Here is a 23,858-nt window from a genome sequence, read left to right on the forward strand (position 1 = left end):
AAGGAAAAAAAGAGCTTCTATACAAACGGTTTCGGGTAAAATTTCTATATGGTAAAACACAACATAGTTTTATTACAAAAGTTCAAATGGTAATCTAATTTTTATTTCTTTTCTTTTTTTTCCTTTTTGTTTATTCCAACCATTAGTACAACTTTTATGCATCTAAATAAATGCATAATTATTGAGTATAGAATAAATAGTAACACTAAAATTAAAGAAAAGTTGAGATCGACGTCTACCATAAGTTCACTGAGCAGACTCAAAAGACTCGGTCAGACTCAAATCCCAAAACGAAGTTGGAACTCAACATGGGAACTATGGCGGCATCGACTGGGGTATCAGTGCCCGTGCTTTAGGTTCTTTTATGTTTCGTGGCAATGACAGCAGTGAGTTTTTTGTGGCGACTTGTTCCACTAGCCAAACACGTTTACTTAGCCTTTTCAAGAGCGTTGCTTTCCTATCTGTCATTTAGGTTCTCTTCATATCTACATTTCCTGGTGCCTATGGTGTTGGGTTATGCTGCAATGTTTCTTTATTGACCCAAATGTGGGATTCTAACATTTTCTTGGGTTTTGGTTATTTAATTGGCTGCTATGTATCTTACATGAGTGGGGATGCATGGAAGGAAGGAGGCATCGATGAGACTGAAGGCTTGATGGTCTTGACACTAAAAGTCATTTCATTTGCAATAAATTACAATGATGGGTTGTTGAAAGAAGAAGGGTTACGTGGAGCTTAGAAGAAAAATTGGTTGATTAAGTTGCCTTTATTGATTGAGTATTTTGGGTACTACCTCTGTTGTGGCAGTCATTTTACAGTTCTAGATTATGAAATGGACTGTTAAGTTTTAGGTTGATTAGAATTCTAAGTCTTCTTTGTTTAGGATTCTTGTTTGTGTACAACACTGAGCAGTTTTCTGGTTTTAAACTTCATATTTCACATTGAGTTCTAATCACCTTCTACTTTGGATTTTTATATTATAAAAGTGGATCTCTAGGCTTTAGAAGTGTAGTAGTGCTTTGGGAGCTATAGAAAAGGAACACCTTGTAGCTATGTCTTTTGCTCTAGGTGGAGCTAAATTGGTTTGAATGAGTGTTCTTGAAAGGTTATTAAGAGAGGGTGTGCAAGGGATTTTGGATTGGTTTAAGAAACCATAAAGGTCAATTTATTGTATTTTAATTTCTCAATAATAAAAGAGCAATTTCACTCCGTGAACATGGCAAGAGGCTAAATCATGTAAATTTTTTAGTTTTTCTATTTGCTTGATTTCTCTCAGTTTTATCTTTATTGTTTTTTAGGCAATTTTCACAACAAACTAGTATCAAAGGTTTGAGTTCGGTGAATTCAAGATTTAACAAAGAAGTCGAAAGTTATTAGTTCTACAAATTTTTTAATCGAGAAGTTTGATGGTAAGACTAGTTTCATGTAGTGGCAAAGAAAGATGAAAGATCTCCTTATGTAGCAAGGTTTGATGCGCCCCTTGCTAGGAAAAGAATAAGGGAAACCAAATGACATGCAAGATGTTGAATGGGAAGAGTTGGAGCAAAGGTGTGTAAGCACTACTCGACTTTACATTGGAGATAATGTGTTTAACCATGTTATTGATGAGGATTCTACTCCAAGATTGTGGGCAAAGTTGGAAAAGATTTACTTAGCAAAAAGTCTTTCTAACTAGTTGCAGCTTAGGCAAAAGTTGCATCATTTAAAGATAAAGCAGAATGAAAACCTCATGAAGCGTATGAATGAATTTGATGGGATCATTGATCAGTTGAAAAAGGTTGATGTGAAAATGGAGGAAAAGGAAAAGGCATTATTGTTCCTAGCATCGCTTCTAGACTCGTATGAGATATTTATGGAATAATGATATATGAGATGTATACAATAACGTTAGAACAAGCACAAGCAATGTTAATATCTCGTGAAGCCTGAAAGAAAAGTAAGGAAAGGGATAGAGATTCAAGTAGCTTGGCATTGATAACTGATGTTCGTAGGAGAAAGTCAACTAGCATGGGATCTAAAGGTGGCAAGTCTAGATCCGATAGTGGTCAGTGCTTTCAATGCAAAATGTATGGACATAATAAAAGGGATTGTTCTACAAAAAGGGATAAATGTAACTAGAACAAAGGTTAGTGTGCTTTCATTACTAAAGGTGATGATTGTGATGTCTTTGTAATCTCTTAAAAAATTGATGCAAATTTTGATTGGTATTTAGATTTTGCTGTTGCCACTCACGTTTACTATCAAAAGAATTATTTTGATTTACTTCAAGAAAGGATAGTTAGGAATTTGACTTTAAGTGATAAGTCAATAGTGAAGGTCATGGACCTTGGAATGGTGAAAATCAAAATATTTGATGAGTTGTGCTCTCTTTGGGTGGTTTGACCTATGTCCCAGATATGCTTAAGAATCTAATATTATTTAGCCTGTTAAACTCCAAAAGGTATGGATATTTTTCTTGTGATGGAATAGTAAAAGTCACACAAGGCGACATGGTACTGATAAGGGAGAATTTGCATAATGGTTTGTATCGTCTAGAATGTGAAGCTTCGAAAGGATGAAAACAGTGCACAAGAGATGGTAACTATTAAAATAAGATTTTATTTCTAAGGAGATGTTGAAAAGTTCCCATGGTGTAGATGATGATGAAAAGACAAAAAAACTTGCCAACAGTGAATTGGAAGGGATTGAGGTCCCTTTCTAAAGTCAATTAATGTTATTGACTTTATGGCTACACTAGTGCATTGGTCATTTTTTGAAATCGAGTGTTGGACCATACTTGATTCAGTATGTCTAGTCGTTGTAATTTTGAAAGCCAATGGTTTGGAAAATCTTGTGCTTGGAGAATTGTTCAAGGTGTTGGAAAGTAGGTGGAGTTAGGAAGTTGTAATTAGGTGCGACTAGTGAAAGAGATTTGATGAGTTTGAATTCAAGTCAAAGGTGGAGATTTGTTGAGTTTTAGGTTGACTAGAATTCTAAATCTTATTTGATTAGAGTTCTTGTTTGTATACAACATTAAGTAGTTGTGTGGTTTTAAACTTACTGTTCCACATCGAGTCCTAAGCACATTCTACTTTGAACTTTTATATTATAAAAGTGGATCTCTAGGCTTTAAAAGTGTGAGTAGTGCTTTGGGAGCTTTAGAAAAGGAACACCTTGCAACTATGTTTTTTGCTTTAGGTGAAGCTAAAGTGGTTTGGGTGAGTGTTCTTGAGAGATTATTGAGAAAAGGTGTGCAAAGGATCTTGGGTTGGTTTGGGAAACCATAGAGATCAATTTATTATGCTTTAATTTCTCAATAATAAAAGAACAGCTTCACTTTGTATTTGTAAGCAAAAGGCCAAACAACATAAATTCTTGTATTTTTCTAGTTATTTGATTTCTTTGGGTTTTATCTTTATTGTTTCTTGGACAATTTTCAGAACAAGGACTACCTTGAGTGGACTAAAGGAAAGGGGATTGGGGCACATTAAGAGAAAAGATCACTATTGCCTTATAGGGTGACTTTCCGAGCACTTGTCCAAGCTGCTATTTGCATGGCATTGTATCTATACCTTGTACCGTATCATCCCTTGTCACGTTTTATTGAACCCATATGCCAAGAGTAAGGATTTTGGAAGAAGTTGAGTTACCAATATATGTCTGGCTTTATAGTTCGTCGGAAATATTATTTCATCTGGTCAAGTTCAGAGGCCTCTATTATCATCTCTGGCCTTGGTTTGATCAGTGGATGGGCAGAATCTTCACCACCAAAACCAAAGTCTGATCGTGCAAAGAATGTTAACATCCTAAGGGTTGAACTAGCAAAGAGTTTTGTAGACACTAAATTACAAATAAAAAAAAATGATGATAATGAAAAAATGAAAAAATAAAGAAATGAAAAAATGAGAGAGGTACGACTGGCAGGGTGCGGACGCACCCTGCCAGGCACCTCTCTCACCTGCCAGACGCGAATTTTTCGCGTCTGGCAAGGTAGTGGAGCGCCCCCTCCAGAGCCCAGAAATCTGGTATAAATGGGAGGGGGATCCGAGCAACCAAAGGGGGGGGGAGCCAAAAAAAGAGACAACAAAAAAACTTAGAGCCTAGCAGCAGAGAAAAACCAAAAAAATACCAAAAACAATACAAATGAGGGTGGGTGCAGGGAGAGTTAAAAGCTGGTTTTTGCCGCCGGTTAGGAGAGGTAAAAGCTGGGTTGTTTGCCGCCGGTGAGGGAGAGTTAAAAGCTGGATGCATGCCGCCGGTTAGGAGGAGTAAAAGCTGGATGCATGTCGCCGGTTAGGAGAGTTAAAAGCTGGTTTTCGGCCGCCGGTTAGGAGGAGTAAAATCTGGTTTGTTTGCTGCTGGTGAGGGAGAGTTAAAAGCTGGTTTTTGCCGCCGGTTAAGAGAGGTAAAAGCTGGGTTGTTTGCCGCCGGTGATGGAGAGTTAAAAGCTGGATGCATGCCGCCGGTTAGGAGGAGTAAAAGCTGGATGCATGCCGCCGGTTAGGAGGAGTAAAAGCTGGTTTGTTTGCTGCTGGTGAGGGAGAGTTAAAAGCTGGTTTTTCGCCGCCGGTTAGGAGGAGTAAAAGCTGGTTTGTTTACTGCTGGTGAGGGAGAGTTAAAGTTGGATGCATGCCGCCGGTTAGGAGGAGTAAAAGCTGGATGCATGCCGCCGGTTAGGAGGAGTAAAAACTGGTTTGTTTGCCGCTGTGGAGGGAGAGTTAAAGCTGGATGCTTGCCGCCGGTTAGGGAGAGTTAAAGCTGGGTTATCTGCTGTGGCATAGAGAAGAAAGGACGAGAACCATACCTCAGTGCAAAAAGAGGCTCCAAACGACACCGTTCAAGTGAGGTAAAAAAAAAATCATACGTCTTTCATAATTTATTGTGTTTTGTATGAATTGGGTTTATTGTAGTGATTAATGATATATGGCAAAGTTAAATCATTTCAATATAATGTTTTTAAAATCTTCAAATAGTATTCTGTAAGTAGGGAAATTAGCATGAGCAAAAATGTAAAGATGCAAAGAGATAAAATGACAAGCATTTTATTTTAAAGATGATTAGTTAAAAACAAAAACAAAAAAATGAAATAGGTAAAAATAAAAATAGGATGTTTCATAATATATAAAAAAAAATGTAAAAAATGGAGATAGATAAGAATATAGGAATATATATATATATGTTTAAATGTATAATAAATAATAATAAAATTATGAAGAGATAGATATTTGGTTACAAAGGTAAATGAAAAAATAAATAAATATATAACAAAACAAAGAAATACATCTAATTGCTAAAACTAAATATATATAATATGTATACATGTAAAATGTAATGGAATAAGATCGGTAAAGTAAAAAAAAAAAACAAATCAAAGGAGATAATTTTATGTAAAATGTAGAGTTAATAAAAATGGGATGAGATAATGGATTATTTAATATAGATAAAGAATCATTTAACTTAGTGCCGATGATGGGATAATCGATCGAGATGTGAGAAGTCGCAATCCCGAGTTTATGTTCCCTAGGCTCGGAATCCGAATCAAGGCTCCACCAGTATGATGGGAGGGCCTCGATTTCAAGATTCCGAAATCCTTAGTAAATAAAGAGCTTGATTATACAAAAAAATTACTTGATAAAATTACTTGATAAAAATAAATAATAAGTAATAAATAATAATAAAGTAATAACAATTCAAACATATGATAAATAATTAATTTACGGAAATATAATATACATGACATTAAATAAATAAATAAATAAATAAATAATAAAAATAACTAATCTAAAATTAAGCATTGAGTATTAAGTGGCATAAACTATAAAAAATGTGAAGATAAAGATAAAAAAAATAATAATAAAATAATAATAATATACATATGAAGTAAGATCTTAGGCATTAGGTTTGAATAAAAGATCGCTTATGAAAATATGTAAATAATAAAAATATAAAAAATATATATATAATAAAAAAATAGTATAATAAAAATATATAATTTTTGCTTACTAAAATAATATAGAATTATAAGCAATTTGTCTAAGTATAAATGGAAAACATAAGAACTTAGAACAAAAAATGTAAAGATAAAGATAAAAAAATAGTAATAATAAGAAATAAGAATAGAAAATATGATAATAAAAAATGTAAAGATAATAAAAAATAAATAATTGTATTAGCATAGCATATACATATCGCATCATACGTATCATTGCATATTAATATTTTTGTTTTCGAGTTTAAGCCCCGATGATGGGATCTTTCGGGGATCCTGCGAAGGCGGGTATTTCTCGAAAAGTTCCTTAGGTGAAAAGATGTCCTCGGGTCCCACCAGTATGATAGGAGGGCTCGAGAACCATCTTTAATAAAAGGCTTTTGCCCGAATTAGGTCCATTATGCACAAAATATTATTTTAAAAAGAAAATGTACGATGACCCCGAAGACGGGAATTATTCGTCGAATTTGCGAAGGCGAGTTTCTCGGATAATTCCCTAGGTGAGAGAATATCCCGAGTCCCACCAGTATGATGGGCGGATTCGGAAAATATCCTCGATAAAAGGTTATTTGTCCGGCATTTTTATCTCACGCCATGCATTTCATCTCGCCACTCATTTGCATTCCATTTTAGGTTAAATAGGAGATAAAATAAAAATAATAATTAAGAAAATCTAGTGAAATTAAAATTAAAGCCCAATAGGATAATCTAAAAATGGTACCGTTCATGGAATGGGCGTCCGGGGGTGCTAATCCTTCCCCGGGCGTAACCGTACTCCCGAACCTAGATCTAGAAAATTGTAGACCGGTTTAAGGTTCTTTTCGGTGGGCTTAAAATTAATTTAAGTTTGCATCGATTAGAATCGAGTCAAATAGGTGGCCAATCACACCTAGTAAAAAAAAAAAAGATTGGTGGCGACTCCTAGTTTAATTTTTAGTGAGTTTTCACATTCACGTCTAGCGGTCGGGTTCCCGGACCCGCACGTTACGACAGCTGGCGACTCCACTGGGGACTGCCGAGAGTCGAACCATTAAATAATAATAAGTTATCCAAGGCTTTAAATAATTCAATATTTCCTTAGTGTTAACGATTTGTTCTGCATATTTTGTTTGGTACATTAGTTTATTTCGCATTTATTACTTTATTACTTCTAATACTTGTGGGGATTTAAGGTAGAGGGATGTGAGATTGTTACTTTGAACTCATGATTTCCTTCACACACACAGCACATTTTACATTCATGCATAAACCCTCCACCCGGGTTATGTCCTTTTTATGAGGGAGTTTAGTAGCTACGCTCTCGTGAGGTGATAACCTCCGCACGGGCTAGTGAAGACTCCCACTCAAATCGAACCTAGTCCGTTTGAAGCCTGTAATGGGTGAGGACCGGGGTGCCTTACTAGTCCGCGTGGACGACAGTGAGGAACGATTTGGGAACCTTAGCTCTGTTTATAAACCCCGCTCAGCATATAGAGTACCGAGAGCAGCTTAACCTTAGAAAGAGCCATACCCGTGAGAATATACCTTATAAAAAGGTACACATGAAGGAATTTCTTCCACTCCCTCTATTTTAAATTATGACCCGAGATAATAAAGTATCGTGGAATAGACAATAATACCCATGATATTGCTTGTTATTCTCTCATTATTTTTAACATTCCATTATTTCTTTTACCATACTAACTTAAGTTTATTTTGCTTGTCATGCGCATGTTACATGTTCATTTGCATACATCGTAATTGCATATAGGAAGAATATTGGCTACACAACATTCAACCTAAGAGATCCCAGTTATATCCATGGCATCGTCATCAGCAGGTCCGCTCAACATATACAGAAATGACTATGAGATAGAGTTACAGATGAGGCAGATTCAACAGGAAAAAGGAGACTGTTTGACCCAAGGACATATCTCAATTTTACCCGAGAGAGTTCACTTGGATCTTCAGCAGAATGACTTCACAGAGATGGTAGGAATTTGGGAACAATGGAGACGCGCCCACCGAGACAATTTTCAGAACAAGTATGGACACATTGCATGGCTCCTATACGTACCAGTCGATGACCAGATACTCTGAGCCATTGTCCAGTTTTGGGATCCCTCATATCGTTGCTTTGTCTTTAACAAGGTGGACATGACCCCTACCATAGAAGAGTACTCCTCTCTGCTCCGGATAGACCATATGCAGCCTGACAAGATCTATTGGAGGGCCCAAAAGACGGGACACCGACGAAAGTTGGCCAAGTTGTTAGGAATGACTACGGTAGAAGTGGATCAGCATTTGAAGAAGAAATGAGACACAGAATGCCTTCCGTGGAGTTTCTTGAACGGATATATTAAAAAACACATGGAGGATGAACAAGGTCTCTTGGCTTTTGCGATGGCAATTTACGGCTTAGTGGTCTTCCCGAAGGTTCTAGGTCATGTGGAGGTGTCAGTCATAGACTTCTTTGATCAGGTGACAAGGAGCATCAATCCGGCCCCATCCATCTTAGCTGAAACCTTCAGATCCTTGAATTTCTGTCGACGCAAAGGTGAGGGACGATTCATCGGATGTGCTCAACTCCTAACCATATGGATCAAAAGCCACTTCGAATGCAAAGAGAGCAAATTTCGAAAGCTTTATCTGTCTGCGAGTTGTCCTATCCTTGAGTTCTGCGAAAGTGAATGGCCCGACTACAAAAGGAAAGAAGAGTGGGTCGCAAGGCTCCGGAGGTTAATGAGCATTGAAGTGACTTGGAGAGCTCCATGGATGCCGCGAATGCAAGTAATGTATAAATGTGGGGATAAGCCGTGGGTACCACTGATGGGACCTTGGGGAGCCATCAGCTATGCCCCAATAATGGTGCGGAGACAGTTCGGATCTGAGCAATTCGTGCCCATGACTCACCAGCTCGACCAATTAGAGTTTACATATGGAGAGCCAGAAACGTTAAAGAGAATTGAGGAAATTGCTCAAGACTGGAAGAAAACTTGCCGAGTAGATCAGGGAAGGGTTACTGATGAAGTCACAACAGGATATCATACTTGGCATGACCAAAAGGTGAAAAATGTCATATATCCCCCGAAGGATCCATCAAAACATCCCATAAACCCAGAACCTCAAGACGTCCTGCTGGAGAGTGAGTTAACGAGAAAAAGACTTGAAAAGGAGATGATGAATATGAAGCGAAGACATGAGGATGAGCTAGAAGAAGTGAAGAAAGAGACTGCAAGAAAGGTACGGGTGGCTTTGAGAGAGCGGGATGAGTGGCAAAGCAAGTTTGAGGAAGTGAGCGTGGCAAATTCTTCTCTGTTAGCCAGAATACAAGAACTCCAAAGTGCCAACAATGCTTTGCAGCACGAGGTACGAAGACAAGGACAAACCATCCAAGAGTTGAAAAATGACTGCGACATGTTGGAAACTGCCATGGAGGGCTATAAGGCACAGTATGAAGCAATAAGACAAGAATATTTCCAAATGAGGGAAAGAAACAATTCATGCACACAAAGCCTTCAAAGGAAAGAAGCTGAAATGCAATGGATACTGAAACAGATGAGAGAAGTGGCATTTAGAGCTCGAGTAATGGCAAACAAGACCGAAGAACTCAGGCGAGAGATCCTTCCCAAGGATGAATTGAGTGAGCGGTTGATCAGTCACCTCAAGATGGTTAGGGACCAATATGACAAAGTCGGTTTTTCTTTTTGATAGTTATGTATGGTTTTAGACAATGATGTAGTTGGATATTTAAGTTTTATGGATGCGGATTTTCTTATGGTAAATGTCGGATGGCCAATATTTTTCCTATTCAAATACATTTCATTTACATCATAATGCATGATTCAGATAAAAATAATAAATAATAATGCACTCAATATAAAATTCTAACTTATTCCTTGAACTAATAGAACAAAATTCCAGAAAAACAAATTCTCCACAGATACAATACAAGAGCCCGTTCTAAGATCATGGGGGACGAGCATTCAGAGAGGATGGATAAGATTGAGAAGAAGCAAGAAGAAATCATGGGTCAGTTATCAAAAATTTTAGAGTTAATATCTACAGATAAAGGAAAGAAAGTGGCAGGGAGTTCTGGTACACCAGAAGCTGTTCAACAGACAGAAACCAATACAGACCCCGTGTATCCACCAGGATTTACACCTCCACCTGTAAGGAATGCTTCTATTCCCATGCCATCCATGGGTCAATATCCATTTTTTGGGATGCCAATAGGACCACCACCGACTTATGCTCAACAAAGGCCAATTGGAGGGGCAAGTCCTTCAGATCCCATCTCTATACCTGATTTGGATGATCCAAAGGAACAAGAGAAGCTCAAATGTGGATCCGTTGAATCGAAAGATAATCCCGATACTCATCAAAAATTTGACCTTTTTGAGGAAAGACTGCGCATGGTAGAAGGAATGGGAATGCATTGTTCTATGGATGCAATTGAGCTTTGTCTGGTTCCAGATGTGGTTATACCCCCAAAGTTCAAAGTTCCAGACTTTGAGAAGTATGATGGAACCAAGTGCCCAGTCACACATATCACCATGTACTATAGAAGGATGGCCGCATATGCTCATGATGACAAACTTTTGATACATTGCTTCCAAGATAGCCTTACTGGTGCTGCAGCAAAATGGTACGTCCAACTGGACCGCAATCGAATCCACACGTGGAAAGACCTTGCTCGGACGTTTGTAGCTCAGTATAAGCACGTTACAAATATGGCTCCGGATCGCCTTTCTTTACAAAACATGGAGAAGAAAACCACTGAAAGCTTCAAAGAATACGCTCAAAGATGGAGGAATGTGGCCTCTCAAGTTCAGCCACCATTGACTGAGAAAGAAACCACTGTAATGTTTGTTAACACCTTGCGAGCCCCTTACTATGAACGATTGGTTGGTAGTGCCACAAAGAACTTTGCTGATATGGTGATTTCAGGAGAAATGATAGAAACTGCCATTAAGCAAGGGAAGATAGAAGGAGGTGATATGGCAAGCACAAGGAAAGGGGGAACTTTCAAGAGGAAAGAAGGAGAAGCCCAAGCCATCACTTCAGGACAACACCAAGGAGGAACATACAACCCTTACCAGCCATACCTACCATACCCCTACTACCCAGCTGTGCACAACACTTCACAAAACCCATACCCATACCCGCCTATGCCAAATGCCTACCCTAACCCGTACCCATATAATCCCATCCAACGAACACCTTACCCACCTGCTTCCACACCTGTTACAGCTTCAACCACACAACAAACAACACCTTCAAACAACCATACTACCGGTGAATCAAGAGGATGGCGAAACAAGCAAGAGAAAGTGCAGTTTGACCCAATCCCAATCCCTTATGCTGAACTCTTTACTCAGTTAGTTGCAAACCATCTAGTAGCACCCTTATACATAGAGCCATTAAAACCTCCGTTCCCGAGATGGTATGATACTTCCGCCCATTGTGATTATCATTATGGAATCGAAGGTCACTCGATTGAGAATTGCACGGCATTCAAGCATAAGGTGCAAGGGTTGATCAAGGCAGGAATCCTGAACTTTGAAAAAAAGACAGAACAGAATGTTAACAATAACCCACTGCCAAATCATGCTGGGGCAGGGGTAAATGCGATCGAAAGGGAGGTGTATGTCAAAAGGAACATTCGGGAAGTGGAAACCTCCATGGAGAAAGTATTTGAAGCCTTGGTAGAAGCCGATATGCTCGAGATGTGGCCTGAATGTCCTAATGTGAATGACTCACGAGATATCCAAAGACTATGTTGCTTGTATCACAAAGGATGTGTGGGACATTCAATCCAGGATTGTAGTTCTTTCCGGAAGGAAGTGCAAAGAATGATGGACGAATCAAAGATCGAGTTTTATACGGAAGCTTCAGAGTCAGCAGTAAACATGATATCCAAGGAGTCCACTCACCCCATGAAGATAAAACCTTTGACCATTTTCTACGAACCAAAATGAGAGTTTGTGGAGGACAAAAACCGTGCCAAGATGATCATCGAAGTCCCTAAACCCTTCCCTTACAAAGACAACAAAGCTGTCCCATGGAACTACAACTACAATGTACAAGTGTCAGAAGCGAAGAAATGGATAGCTGAATCTCAAGATGATGCTGCCAATATAACTGACGTTGGAGGGATTACCCGCAGCGGACGCTGCTATTCACCGGAAGCATTCGAGAATCTCAAGAATGAGAAGGGAAAGGAAAAAGAGCAAAGTCCTAGAGGAGAAGAGGTACAACCTCCGGAATCGACAGATGGTTCAAAAAGATCGGTGACAGAAAAAGAAGTTGCAGAGTTCCTCAAGATCATCAAACATAGTGAGTACAATGTAGTCGAGCAATTGAACCGATTGCCCGCTCGTATTTCACTACTATCTTTGCTCCTCAGCTCAAAACCACATAGGAACTCTCTGATGAAGATTCTGAACCAAGCATATGTGGATCATGATATCTCAGTTGAAAATTTTGACTACATTGTTGGGAACATTTCGGTGGGTAACATAATATCTTTCAGCGATGAAGAAATCCCTTCTGGAGGTAGAGAAAATTACAAAGCCTTGCACATCACTACCAAGTGTAAAGGTTGTACCATCGCAAAGGTACTGCTTGACAACGGATCGTCCTTAAATGTGATGCCCATGAGGACCTTGGCCCGTTTACCCATCAACATGTCCTACATGCGAAAGAGTCAGATGATCGTAAGAGCTTTCGATGGAACAAGGAGAGAAGTAGTAGGGGACATTGAGATACCGGTAGAAATTGGCCCATGTACCTTTACCATTGAATTCCAAGTTATGGATATTGCTCCTTCATACAATTATTTGTTGGGAAGACCTTGGATACACATGGCTGGGGCCATACCTTCATCTTTTCATCAGAAGGTCAAGTTCATCGTGGAAGGGAAGATTGTCTGTGTTAACGGGGAAGAGGACTTACTCATAAGCAAGCCAGCAGATACACCTTACGTGGAAGCGGCGGAAGAAGTGCCTGAATGTTCCTTTCGATCCTTCGAGTTCGTTAACACCACGTATGTGGGAGAAGGAACCACACCGCCTATTCCGAGGCTTTCCAAAACCACCAAGATGGTTGTCAGTCAGATATTAGGAAAAGGATACCGAGCAAGGGCAGGATTGGGAAAAGAACTACAAGGCATTAGAAGTCCCATACGTACTACCAAAAATGAAGAAAGGTTTGGTCTGGGGTACAAGCCAACTAAGAAGGAAAGAGAAGAAATGATAGCCGAAAGAAGAAAGGAAAGGCTGGCTCGCTTTAAGGGGCATGAGTTGGAAATTCGAGAAATGACATATCCTCATCTTTACAAGACATTCCGATCTGGAGGTTGCATCTTTCCTAAATCACTCACCGTTGGGAACCGAGAATCAGTGTCAGCTTTAGGAAGGACCTTTTCTGATTTATCAATATGTGCAACGGAGGAAGGTGAAGAACAGCCAGGAAATGTGGATGAGATTCCTACTACATACCTTGGGCCACCGAATCTAAAGCTGAGCAACTGGACCACCATGAGTTTACCAGTCACTTGTGATTCAATTTCAAAGTAATGCAAACTAAACATCCATGCTTATGCCCAAAAGCATTGGAATTTTATGTATCGGGCTTTTTATCATTTATCATTTTAATAAATTGACATGCGTAGTGCATTTCTCATATCTCCTCTCATAATTAATCATTTCCATTAGTGTCATTTCATCCCTTTATTTTAACTATTTACCTATACAATAGCTCTACATATTTCAATTCCCTTTACCTTCCAAGATTCCAAATAATGAATGCGAAGATGATAATGACAGTGGTTTTGAAGTTGATTTTGAAAAAGGTACAAGTGTCAGTGAACTTGACAATACAGAAAACGTGGAGGATTATGATTTAACTCCGGACTTGTTAAGACTAGTAGAACAGGAGGGGAGACAAATTGTCCCACATCAAAAGACACTTGAAACAATTAATTTGGGAAATGAAGAAAATAAGAAAGAAGTTAGAATTGGTGTGACGCTGGTGTCAATGGAAAAAGAAAAACTAATAAAGCTACTTCATGAATATGTAGATGTGTTCGCATGGTCTTATCAAGATATGCCAGGACTCAACACAGACATTGTAGCTCATAAACTGCCTTTGAAACCTGAATGTAAACCGATTAAGCAAAAGTTGAGAAGAATGAAACATGAAATGTTGTTGAAAATTAAAGAAGAAGTGAAAAAGCAATTCGATGCAGGATTCTTGGAAGTAGCTAAGTACCCTGAATGGGTTGCAAATATTGTCCCAGTTCCTAAGAAAGACGGAAAGGTGAGAATGTGTGTGGATTATCGAGACTTGAATAGAGCTAGCCCAAAAGATAATTTTCCTCTTCCCCACATTGACACCCTTGTTGACAATACTGCCCGCCACTCCATGTTTTCCTTTATGGATGGCTTTTCAGGGTATAACCAAATTAAGATGGCACCAGAGGATAGAGAGAAAACTACCTTCATAACTATGTGGGGGACCTTTTGTTATAAGGTAATGCCATTTGGTTTGAAGAATGCCGGGGAAACTTATCAGCGAGCTATGGTGACTCTCTTCCATGATATGATGCACAAAGAGGTTGAGGTGTATGTGGATGATATGATTGTAAAAGCTCGCAAAACAGAGGACCATGCGACTAATCTTGAAAGATTATTTAAGAGGTTACGAAAATTTCAGCTCAGGTTAAATCCGGCAAAGTGCACTTTTGGAGTCACTTCAGGAAAGCTACTGGGTTTCATCGTCAGTGAAAGAGGAATAGAAGTTGACCCAGATAAGGTTCAAGCAATCCGTGATTTGCCCCCTCCCAAGACGCAAAAAGAAGTTAGAGGATTTTTGGGGAGATTAAATTATATAGCCCGGTTCATATCACAACTCACACTCAAACGTGACCCGATCTTCAAACTCCTTCGCAAACACAATCTGGGGGCGTGGAATGAGGAGTGCCAAGTTGCTTTTAACAAAGTTAAAGAATATTTGTTGAGTCCGCCAGTATTGGCACCACCCGTGGTCGGGAGACCCCTCCTCTTATACTTAACGGTAAATGAAGGATCCATGGGATGTGTGTTAGGGCAACATGATGAAACTGGTAAGAAAGAAAGGGCAGTTTACTACTTGAGCAAGAAGTTCACTGAATACGAGTCCAAGTATTCCTCGTTGGAAAAGATGTGTTGTGCTTTAGCATGGACGGCGCATCGACTCAGGCAGTACATGCTATATCATACCACTTCGCTCATTGCAAAGTTGGACCCGATTAAATACATCTTCGAGAAACCTTCCTTATCAGGTAGAGTGGCAAGATGGCAAGTGTTATTGTTTGAATATGATATTGTATATGTGTCCCAGAAAGCTATCAAAGGAAGTGCAATCGCAGATTTTCTTGCAGAAAGGGTGGAAGAGGATTATGAACCAATGGAGTTTGAGTTTCCAGATGAGGACCTGATGTCAATATGTCAAACAAGTGGGGAGGAATCAGAGAAAGAAAATTGGAAGATGTTTTTCGACGGAGCTTCGAATGCCTTGGGGCATGGCATAGGGGTCGTGTTAGTATCACCAGAAGGAGATCATTATCCCGTTATAGCTAAACTCAACTTCTATTGCACCAATAATGTAGCTGAATATGAAGCTTGTGTCATGGGCATTCAAGCAGCAATCGAGAGGAAAATTCACATTTTGGAAGTGTATGGGGACTCTGCTTTGGTTATTTATCAGTTGCGAGGAGAATGGGAGACACGTGACTCAAAGTTAGTTCGGTATCACAAGTATGTATCAAAGCTGATTGAAAATTTTGATGAAATTTGCTTCAATCATTTGCCCCGAGAGGAGAACCAAATGGCCGATGCATTGGCCACGCTGGCGGTAATGTTCAAAGTTGGTACCAATGTCAAAATCCAACCCATCATGATTAATCTTCGAGAGTGTCCCGCGCACTGCTCTAGTGTAGAAGAAGAAATAGACGGGAAACCGTGGTACCATGATATTGTGTATTATCTCAAATTTCAGCAGTACCCGAATCAAAGCTCAGAAAATGATAAGAAAACCATTAGACGGTTGGCAATGAATTTCTTCTTGGATGGGAACATCTTATACAAGAGAAGTAGGGATCAAACGCTTTTGAGATGCGTGGATTCAACCGAAGCTTGGAGAATAGTCGAAGAAGTTCACGAAGGAGTTTGTGGAGCACATGCAAGTGGACATAAGTTGGCGAGACAGGTCATGAGGGCAGGGTATTACTGGCTCACGTTGGAAAAGGATTGTATAGACTTCGCCCGAAAGTGTCACAAGTGTCAGATATATGCGGACAGAATCCACACCCCTGCTAATTCACTGCATGTATTGGCATCACCATGGCCATTCTCAATGTGGGGCATGGATGTGATTGGGTTGATAACCCCGAAGGCATCGAATGGGCATCGGTTTATTCTGGTGGCAATTGACTACTTCACTAAGTGGGTAGAAGCATCATCTTATGCCAATGTGACCCAGAAAGTGGTATGTAAGTTCGTCCAAAAAGAAATAATATGCCGCTATGGTCTCCCAGAAAGGATCATCACGGATAACGCTAATAACATCAATGGTTCGATGATGAAAGAGGTTTGTGCCAAGTTCAAGATCAAGCATCACAATTCAACACCTTATCGCCCAAAGATGAATGGAGCAGTGGAAGCAGCCAACAAGAACATCAAAAGGATAATTGAAAAGATGACAGATATATACAAAGATTGGCATGAGAAGTTACCTTTTGCTTTGCATGCTTATCACACAACAGTCCGAACTTCCACGGGAGCTACACCGTTCTCTTTGGTATATGGGATGGAAGCAGTTTTGCCAATTGAAGTGGAAATCCCTTCCCTTCGGGTCCTTAAAGAAGTACAGTTGGAAGAAGCCGAATGGGTTAATGCTCGTTATGAGCAATTGAATCTCATAGAAGAAAAAAGGTTGACAGCACTTTGCCATGGGCAGTTATATCAAAAAAGAATGATGAGGGCATACGACAAGAAGGCACACTCTCGACAGTTCCGAGAAGGAGAATTAGTATTGAAAAGAATTCTCCCGAACCAGCATGATCCTCGCGGGAAATGGACACCGAATTGGGAAGGACCATTCGTGGTAAAGAAAGCTTTTTCAGGAGGAGCACTAATTTTGGCGGAGATGGATGGAAGGGAGTTTTCCAACCCGGTGAATGTCGATGCTGTCAAGAAATATTTTGCATAAAAAAAAAAGGAAAAAAAAAGAAGAAGAAAAAAAGAAAAGAAAATTTTCAAGTTGAAAACCTGAAAAGGCAGCTTGAATTTGGGAGATGTGTTTAGGGCGAAAACCCGAGAGGGCGGTCTAGACACGAAAAAGGTCCAAATACTACAAAAGCTTAACGCATAAAGGGTGAAGATCATGATCCGAGATGTTCATGCAAAAGACAAGGGAGCTGACAAATGTGCCTATTTCGGGATAAAATTTTGAGACTACTGTTAATATCTATCGAAACAGTCATTAAGAAAGGACTGTATCCCGTTTGTATTAATCAATTTTCCCTTGTTCCTTGTCATTATACTTGATTGTAGAAACTTCACTTTTTTCTAATGAAAAATAGCTTTTCACTCCCAACAATGCCCTCATTTCCATTCTGCCAAAAGAGGAGATATGAGTACATTGCATTGCATTTTGCCATAAAATTAGAATGATACTTAATAAAGAGCATGATAAAGTAAGAAATGTTTGCAATATGTTGAAAAAAGGATCATAATTGACAGGGAATGAAATGGAGTCTAAGAAGGGAAAGAAAGGAATGGGATTAGCAATAGAATGGAGCATAGTAAAAATGTGAAGAGTGATTGGACCATGCATATGATAGAAGAAGAAAACAGTTATGAGCAATAAATTGAGGAAGGCGAGATGTCGGAAATGTAATCGATTCATCCCCCATTGATCAAAGAAAAGGCTCTAAAAACACCAAAAAGGGAAACTGATTGACATGTTCAAAGCAATTGAAAAAGAAGGAAATTTGTCTCTAAAATCATATGAATTTCAGATGAGGAATTGGTTATTTTTCGCCATTTCAAAAGAATGAAAAAGTTTCGTTACCTCAGTTTTGGGGAGTTCATTTTAAAGTTTCGGTGCCTCAATTTTGAGGAGTTCATTTTTAAAGTCTCATTGCCTCATTTTTGAGGAGTTCATTTTAAAGTCTCGTCGCCTCAATTTTGAGGAGTTCATTTTTAAAGTTTCGTCGCCTCAGCTTTGAGGAGCTCCCTTTTAAAAATTTCTCATGGCCTCAGTTTTGAGGAGTTCATTTTAAAAGTCTTGTGGCCTCAGTTTTGAGGAATTTATTAAAAATATATGTATATATATAAATATGATAATAATAATAATAAATATATATATATATATAATAAAAATTTGATAAAAGAATTTAGTTGAATACAGTGTCTACGTCTCTGCACTATTTCGAATTTTCGAAATGTTCAAAGAGGGGCAGCTGTAGACACTAAATTACAAATAAAAAAAAAATGATGATAATGAAAAAATGAAAAAATGAAGAAATGAAAAAAGGAGAGAGGTACGACTGGCAGGGTGCGGACGCACCCTGCCAGGCACCTCTCTCACCTGCCAGACGCGAATTTTTCGCGTCTGGCAGGGTAGTGGAGCGCCCCCTCCAGAGCCCAGAAATCGGGTATAAATGGGAGGGGGATCCGAGCAACCAAAGGGGGGGGGAGCCAAAAAAAGAGACAACAAAAAAACTTAGAGCCTAGCAGCAGAGAAAAACCAAAAAAATACCAAAAACAATACAAAGGAGGGTGGGTGCAGGGAGAGTTAAAAGCTGGTTTTTGCCGCCGGTTAGGAGAGGTAAAAGCTGGGTTGTTTGCCGCCGGTGAGGGAGAGTTAAAAGTTGGATGCATGCCGCCGGTTAGGAGGAGTAAAAGCTGGATGCATGTCGCCTGTTAGGAGAGTTAAAAGCTGGTTTTCGGCCGCCGGTTAGAAGGAGTAAAAGCTGGTTTGTTTGCTGCTGGTGAGGGAGAGTTAAAAGCTGGTTTTTGCCACCGGTTAGGAGAGGTAAAAGCTGGGTTGTTTGCCGCCGGTGAGGGAGAGTTAAAAGCTGGATGCATGCCGCCGGTTAGGAGGAGTAAAAGCTGGATGCATGCCGCCGGTTAGGAGGAGTAAAAGCTGGTTTGTTTGCTGCTGGTGAGGGAGAGTTAAAAGCTGGTTTTTCGCCGCCGGTTAGGAGGAGTAAAAGCTGGTTTGTTTACTGCTGGTGAGGGAGAGTTAAAGTTGGATGCATGCCGTCGGTTAGGAGGAGTAAAAGCTGGATGCATGCCGCCGGTTAGGAGGAGTAAAAGCTGGTTTGTTTGCCGCTGTGGAGGGAGAGTTAAAGCTGGATGCTTGCCGCCGGTTAGGGAGAGTTAAAGCTGGGTTATCTGCTGCGGCATAGAGAAGAAAGGACGAGAACCATACCTCAGTGCAAAAAGAGGCTCCAAACGACACCGTTCAAGTGAGGTAAAAAAAAAATCATACGTCTTTCATAATTTATTGTGTTTTGTATGAATTGGGTTTATTGTAGTGATTAATGATATATGGCAAAGTTAAATCATTTCAATATAATGTTTTTAAAATCTTCAAATAGTATTCTGTAAGTAGGGAAATTAGCATGAGCAAAAATGTAAAGATGCAAAGAGATAAAATGACAAGCATTTCATTTTAAAGATGATTAGTTAAAAACAAAAACAAAAAAATGAAATAGGTAAAAATAAAAATAGGATGTTTCATAATATATAAAAAAAATGTAAAAAATGGAGATAGATAAGAATATAGGAATATATATATATATATATATGTTTAAATGTATAATAAATAATAATAAAATTATGAAGAGATAGATATTTGGTTACAAAGGTAAATGAAAAAATAAATAAATATATAACAAAACAAAGAAATACATCTAATTGCTAAAACTAAATATATATAATATGTATACATGTAAAATGTAATGGAATAAGATCGGTAAAGTAAAAAAAAAAACAAATCAAAGGAGATAATTTTATGTAAAATGTAGAGTTAATAAAAATGGGATGAGATAATGGATTATTTAATATAGATAAAGAATCATTTAACTTAGTGCCGATGATGGGATAATCGATCGATATGAGAGAAGTCGCAATCCCGAGTTTATGTTCCCTAGGCTCGGAATCCGAATCAAGGCTCCACCAGTATGATGGGAGGGCCTCGATTTCAAGATTCCGAAATCCTTAGTAAATAAAGAGCTTGATTATACAAAAAAATTACTTGATAAAATTACTTGATAAAAATAAATAATAAGTAATAAATAATAATAAAGTAATAACAATTCAAACATATGATAAATAATTAATTTACGGAAATATAATATACATGACATTAAATAAATAAATAAATAAATAAATAATAAAAATAACTAATCTAAAATTAAGCATTGAGTATTAAGTGGCATAAACTATAAAAAATATGAAGATAAAGATAAAAAAAATAATAATAAAATAATAATAATATACATATGAAGTAAGATCTTAGGCATTAGGTTTGAATAAAAGATCGCTTATGAAAATATGTAAATAATAAAAATATAAAAAATATATATATAATAAAAAAATAGTATAATAAAAATATATAATTTTTGCTTACTAAAATAATATAGAATTATAAGCAATTTGTCTAAGTATAAATGGAAAACATAAGAACTTAGAACAAAAAATGTAAAGATAAAGATAAAAAAATAGTAATAATAAGAAATAAGAATAGAAAATATGATAATAAAAAATGTAAAGATAATAAAAAAATAAATAATTGTATTAGCATAGCATATACATATCGCATCATACGTATCATTGCATATTAATATTTTTGTTTTCGAGTTTAAGCCCCGATGATGGGATCTTTCGGGGATCCTGCGAAGGCGGGTATTTCTCGAAAAGTTCCTTAGGTGAAAAGATGTCCTCGGGTCCCACCAGTATGATGGGAGGGCTCGAGAACCATCTTTAATAAAAGGCTTTTGCCCGAATTAGGTCCATTATGCACAAAATATTATTTGAAAAAGAAAATGTACGATGACCCCGAAGACGGGAATTATTCGTCGAATTTGCGAAGGCGAGTTTCTCGGATAATTCCCTAGGTGAGAGAATATCCCGAGTCCCACCAGTATGATGGGCGGATTCGGAAAATATCCTCGATAAAAGGTTATTTGTCCGGCATTTTTATCTCACGCCATGCATTTCATCTCGCCACTCATTTGCATTCCATTTTAGGTTAAATAGGAGATAAAATAAAAATAATAATTAAGGAAATCTAGTGAAATTAAAATTAAAACCCAATAGGATAACCTAAAAATGGTACCGTTCATGGAACGGGCGTCCGGGGGTGCTAATCCTTCCCCGGGCGTAACCGTACTCCCGAACCTAGATCCAGAAAATTGTAGACCGGTTTAAGGTTCTTTTCGGTGGGCTTAAAATTAATTTAAGTTTGCATCGATTAGAATCGAGTCAAATAGGTGGCCAATCACACCTAGTAAAAAAAAAAAAAGATTGGTGGCGACTCCTAGTTTAATTTTTAGTGAGTTTTCACATTCACGTCTAGCGGTCGGGTTCCCGGACCCGCACGTTACGACAAGTTTTATTACATTACTGTTGGTATATGCCCTTAGGCCAATTGGATTGGTCAAATAATACATATTGTCATTTATTGCATACTTAATAGCATAACTGTATGTGATAAAGGTTTTCCTTCATGTTAGTGCAATAATAAAAAGTTATTGAGTACTAATTGGATGAAGCCCATGGAACATAAAGGCCTTGCAAGAGAATTATAAAGTTGTTATAATTATGATATCACTATGCATCAAAGCCATGTTCCTAAAATTGTTCCTGGTCATTGTATTATCAAGACAGGGCATTGACAATGCTCAAAGACTAGTACATGTTAAGCTTCCGTACTTGGGAAATATGGAATCAATCTCATAGATTGAAATATATAGGATACTTGAGGATAACATGTGGGTGCTTGTTAAAGAACAAGTTCACTAAATAGGACCTACTATGAGAACTCCATTTGGTATTTCACTCAAGTATTTATGGAATATGTTCTCATATGATAATCGTGCAACTAGTCCTTAGACTTAAGACACTAGGTCATCTTGTATTGGGAATGACACCTCTACGAGTCTAGAGACAACCAGATGCCGAAACTGGGTGTTTTTGGATATGCCATAAAGCATACAAAGGTGGATCAATGATCAAGAGAGGATTCATCACCCCAAGTGATATGAAAGAATGTATCTCACTTGTTTTGAATTCTTGATTAACTTGTATAAAGTCTTTGGCCAAAACATGATGAATTTGAGGAAAGTTAACTTCCTAAACTCATAAAGTTAGTCATGAATTATGAGAACTAATATGGAATATCATAAGTAAACACTAAGCCATGCTTTATGACATATCTGGGATATTTGATGAAAGGATTGTATTGTACTAAGAGGCTTACCACTTTTGGGCTTTGTCAAATTCTTTAATTGACTTTCTAACATTTTACTGGTCATAATGTATTGCTAAATGCCGCTCATAATCTATAAATATAAATCAATTATCAAATTGACATTTGATTAAGATTTATATTTATTGCCAACATGTTAGAAGCCTAATAGGTCACACACATTAAGTGACATGATTGAAATTAAATAAGACTAATTAATTAAATTAGACTTAATTGAAACAAACGAAAATAAAGTGAAAAAATAATTAAGGTTACAAGGACTTAATTGAATAAAACAACAACTATTGTATTTAACGTTACAACTTAGTTTGGCTATATAAACATGTTATGTTAGCCAACTAAAACTTTAAACCTTCAGCCACTTCTTAGCTATTTCATAAAATTAAAAAATGAAAAATAGTTTTTTTTGTCTAACAGAAATAAGATTGGGCAATAACTTTTGGTTTTATTGTTTTAGAAATAAAACTTGCTAGCACAAGTAAATCTTACCTTTGAAAAGGTCTTATTCAGTCATTGTATGGATTACTGTTAGAGACCAAACACTTTGGTGACTGAACATTTGACAAATCTTAAAGGTGAAGAAGCAAAGATTTCTACTACAAGATTTCAAACTATCTTATTTTCCTTTCAAGTTTCTTGCTTCATCACAAGCCTTTTTGGATTTAATTGGTTCTTGATTACAATATCTAGAGGAAGGTATGTAACCCTTAAACTTATGAATACTCATAATTAATTTAAAACTTATATGAAAAAACACAAACATTGATCCTGTGAGATTCAGCTATTTCTTGATTAAATGCATATTTTATTTTTCTGTTGCGTTATATTTTTAATTTAATAATTAATTTCATGTTTGAACATGAAGTCGAATCCCAACAATTACCACTTGTGTGAAACATACAAATCAGCACCTGGCTTCATCATTATGTTTATGAGAGACTTATTACGAAGGGGAAGAAACCTGGGTTTATCCAGTTGCTGGCCACACAGACTACCAGTGTTGTTTGGCATGGATTGTATCCTGGGTACATCATATTCTTTGTTTAGTCAGCTTTGATGATTGCTGGTTCAATAGTTATTTACCGATGGGAACAAGCTACGAATATGGCTCTTGTGAAAAAAGCATTTGTCTTCATGAACTTTGCTACACACTCTTGGTTCTGAACTACTCCGCTGTTGGTTTTATGGTATTAAACATGCATGAGACACTTGCCTCATATGGTAGTGTGTACTATATCGGAATCATCGTTCCCATAGCATTGCTTCTCCTGGGTTACATTATACCCGCAAAGCCTACCAGATATAAAGCTCGTAAAGAACAGTAAGGCTAAAGCTGTATATTCTTTTCTTTGGAGTGAGGAAAAGC

At 37.9% G+C, this 23,858-nt stretch overlaps 1 pseudogene; it reads left to right on the forward strand.

The window, feature by feature from the left end:
* The first annotated feature begins 524 nt into the window (after positions 1-524).
* Positions 525-23,817, forward strand: LOC108662733 (lysophospholipid acyltransferase 1-like; annotated as a pseudogene).
* Positions 23,818-23,858: the final 41 nt, after the last annotated feature.

This window comes from Theobroma cacao, chromosome 7 (assembly GCF_053813885.1).
Source record: "Theobroma cacao isolate CCN51 chromosome 7, ASM5381388v1, whole genome shotgun sequence".
Classification (NCBI taxonomy): Eukaryota; Viridiplantae; Streptophyta; class Magnoliopsida; order Malvales; family Malvaceae; genus Theobroma; species Theobroma cacao.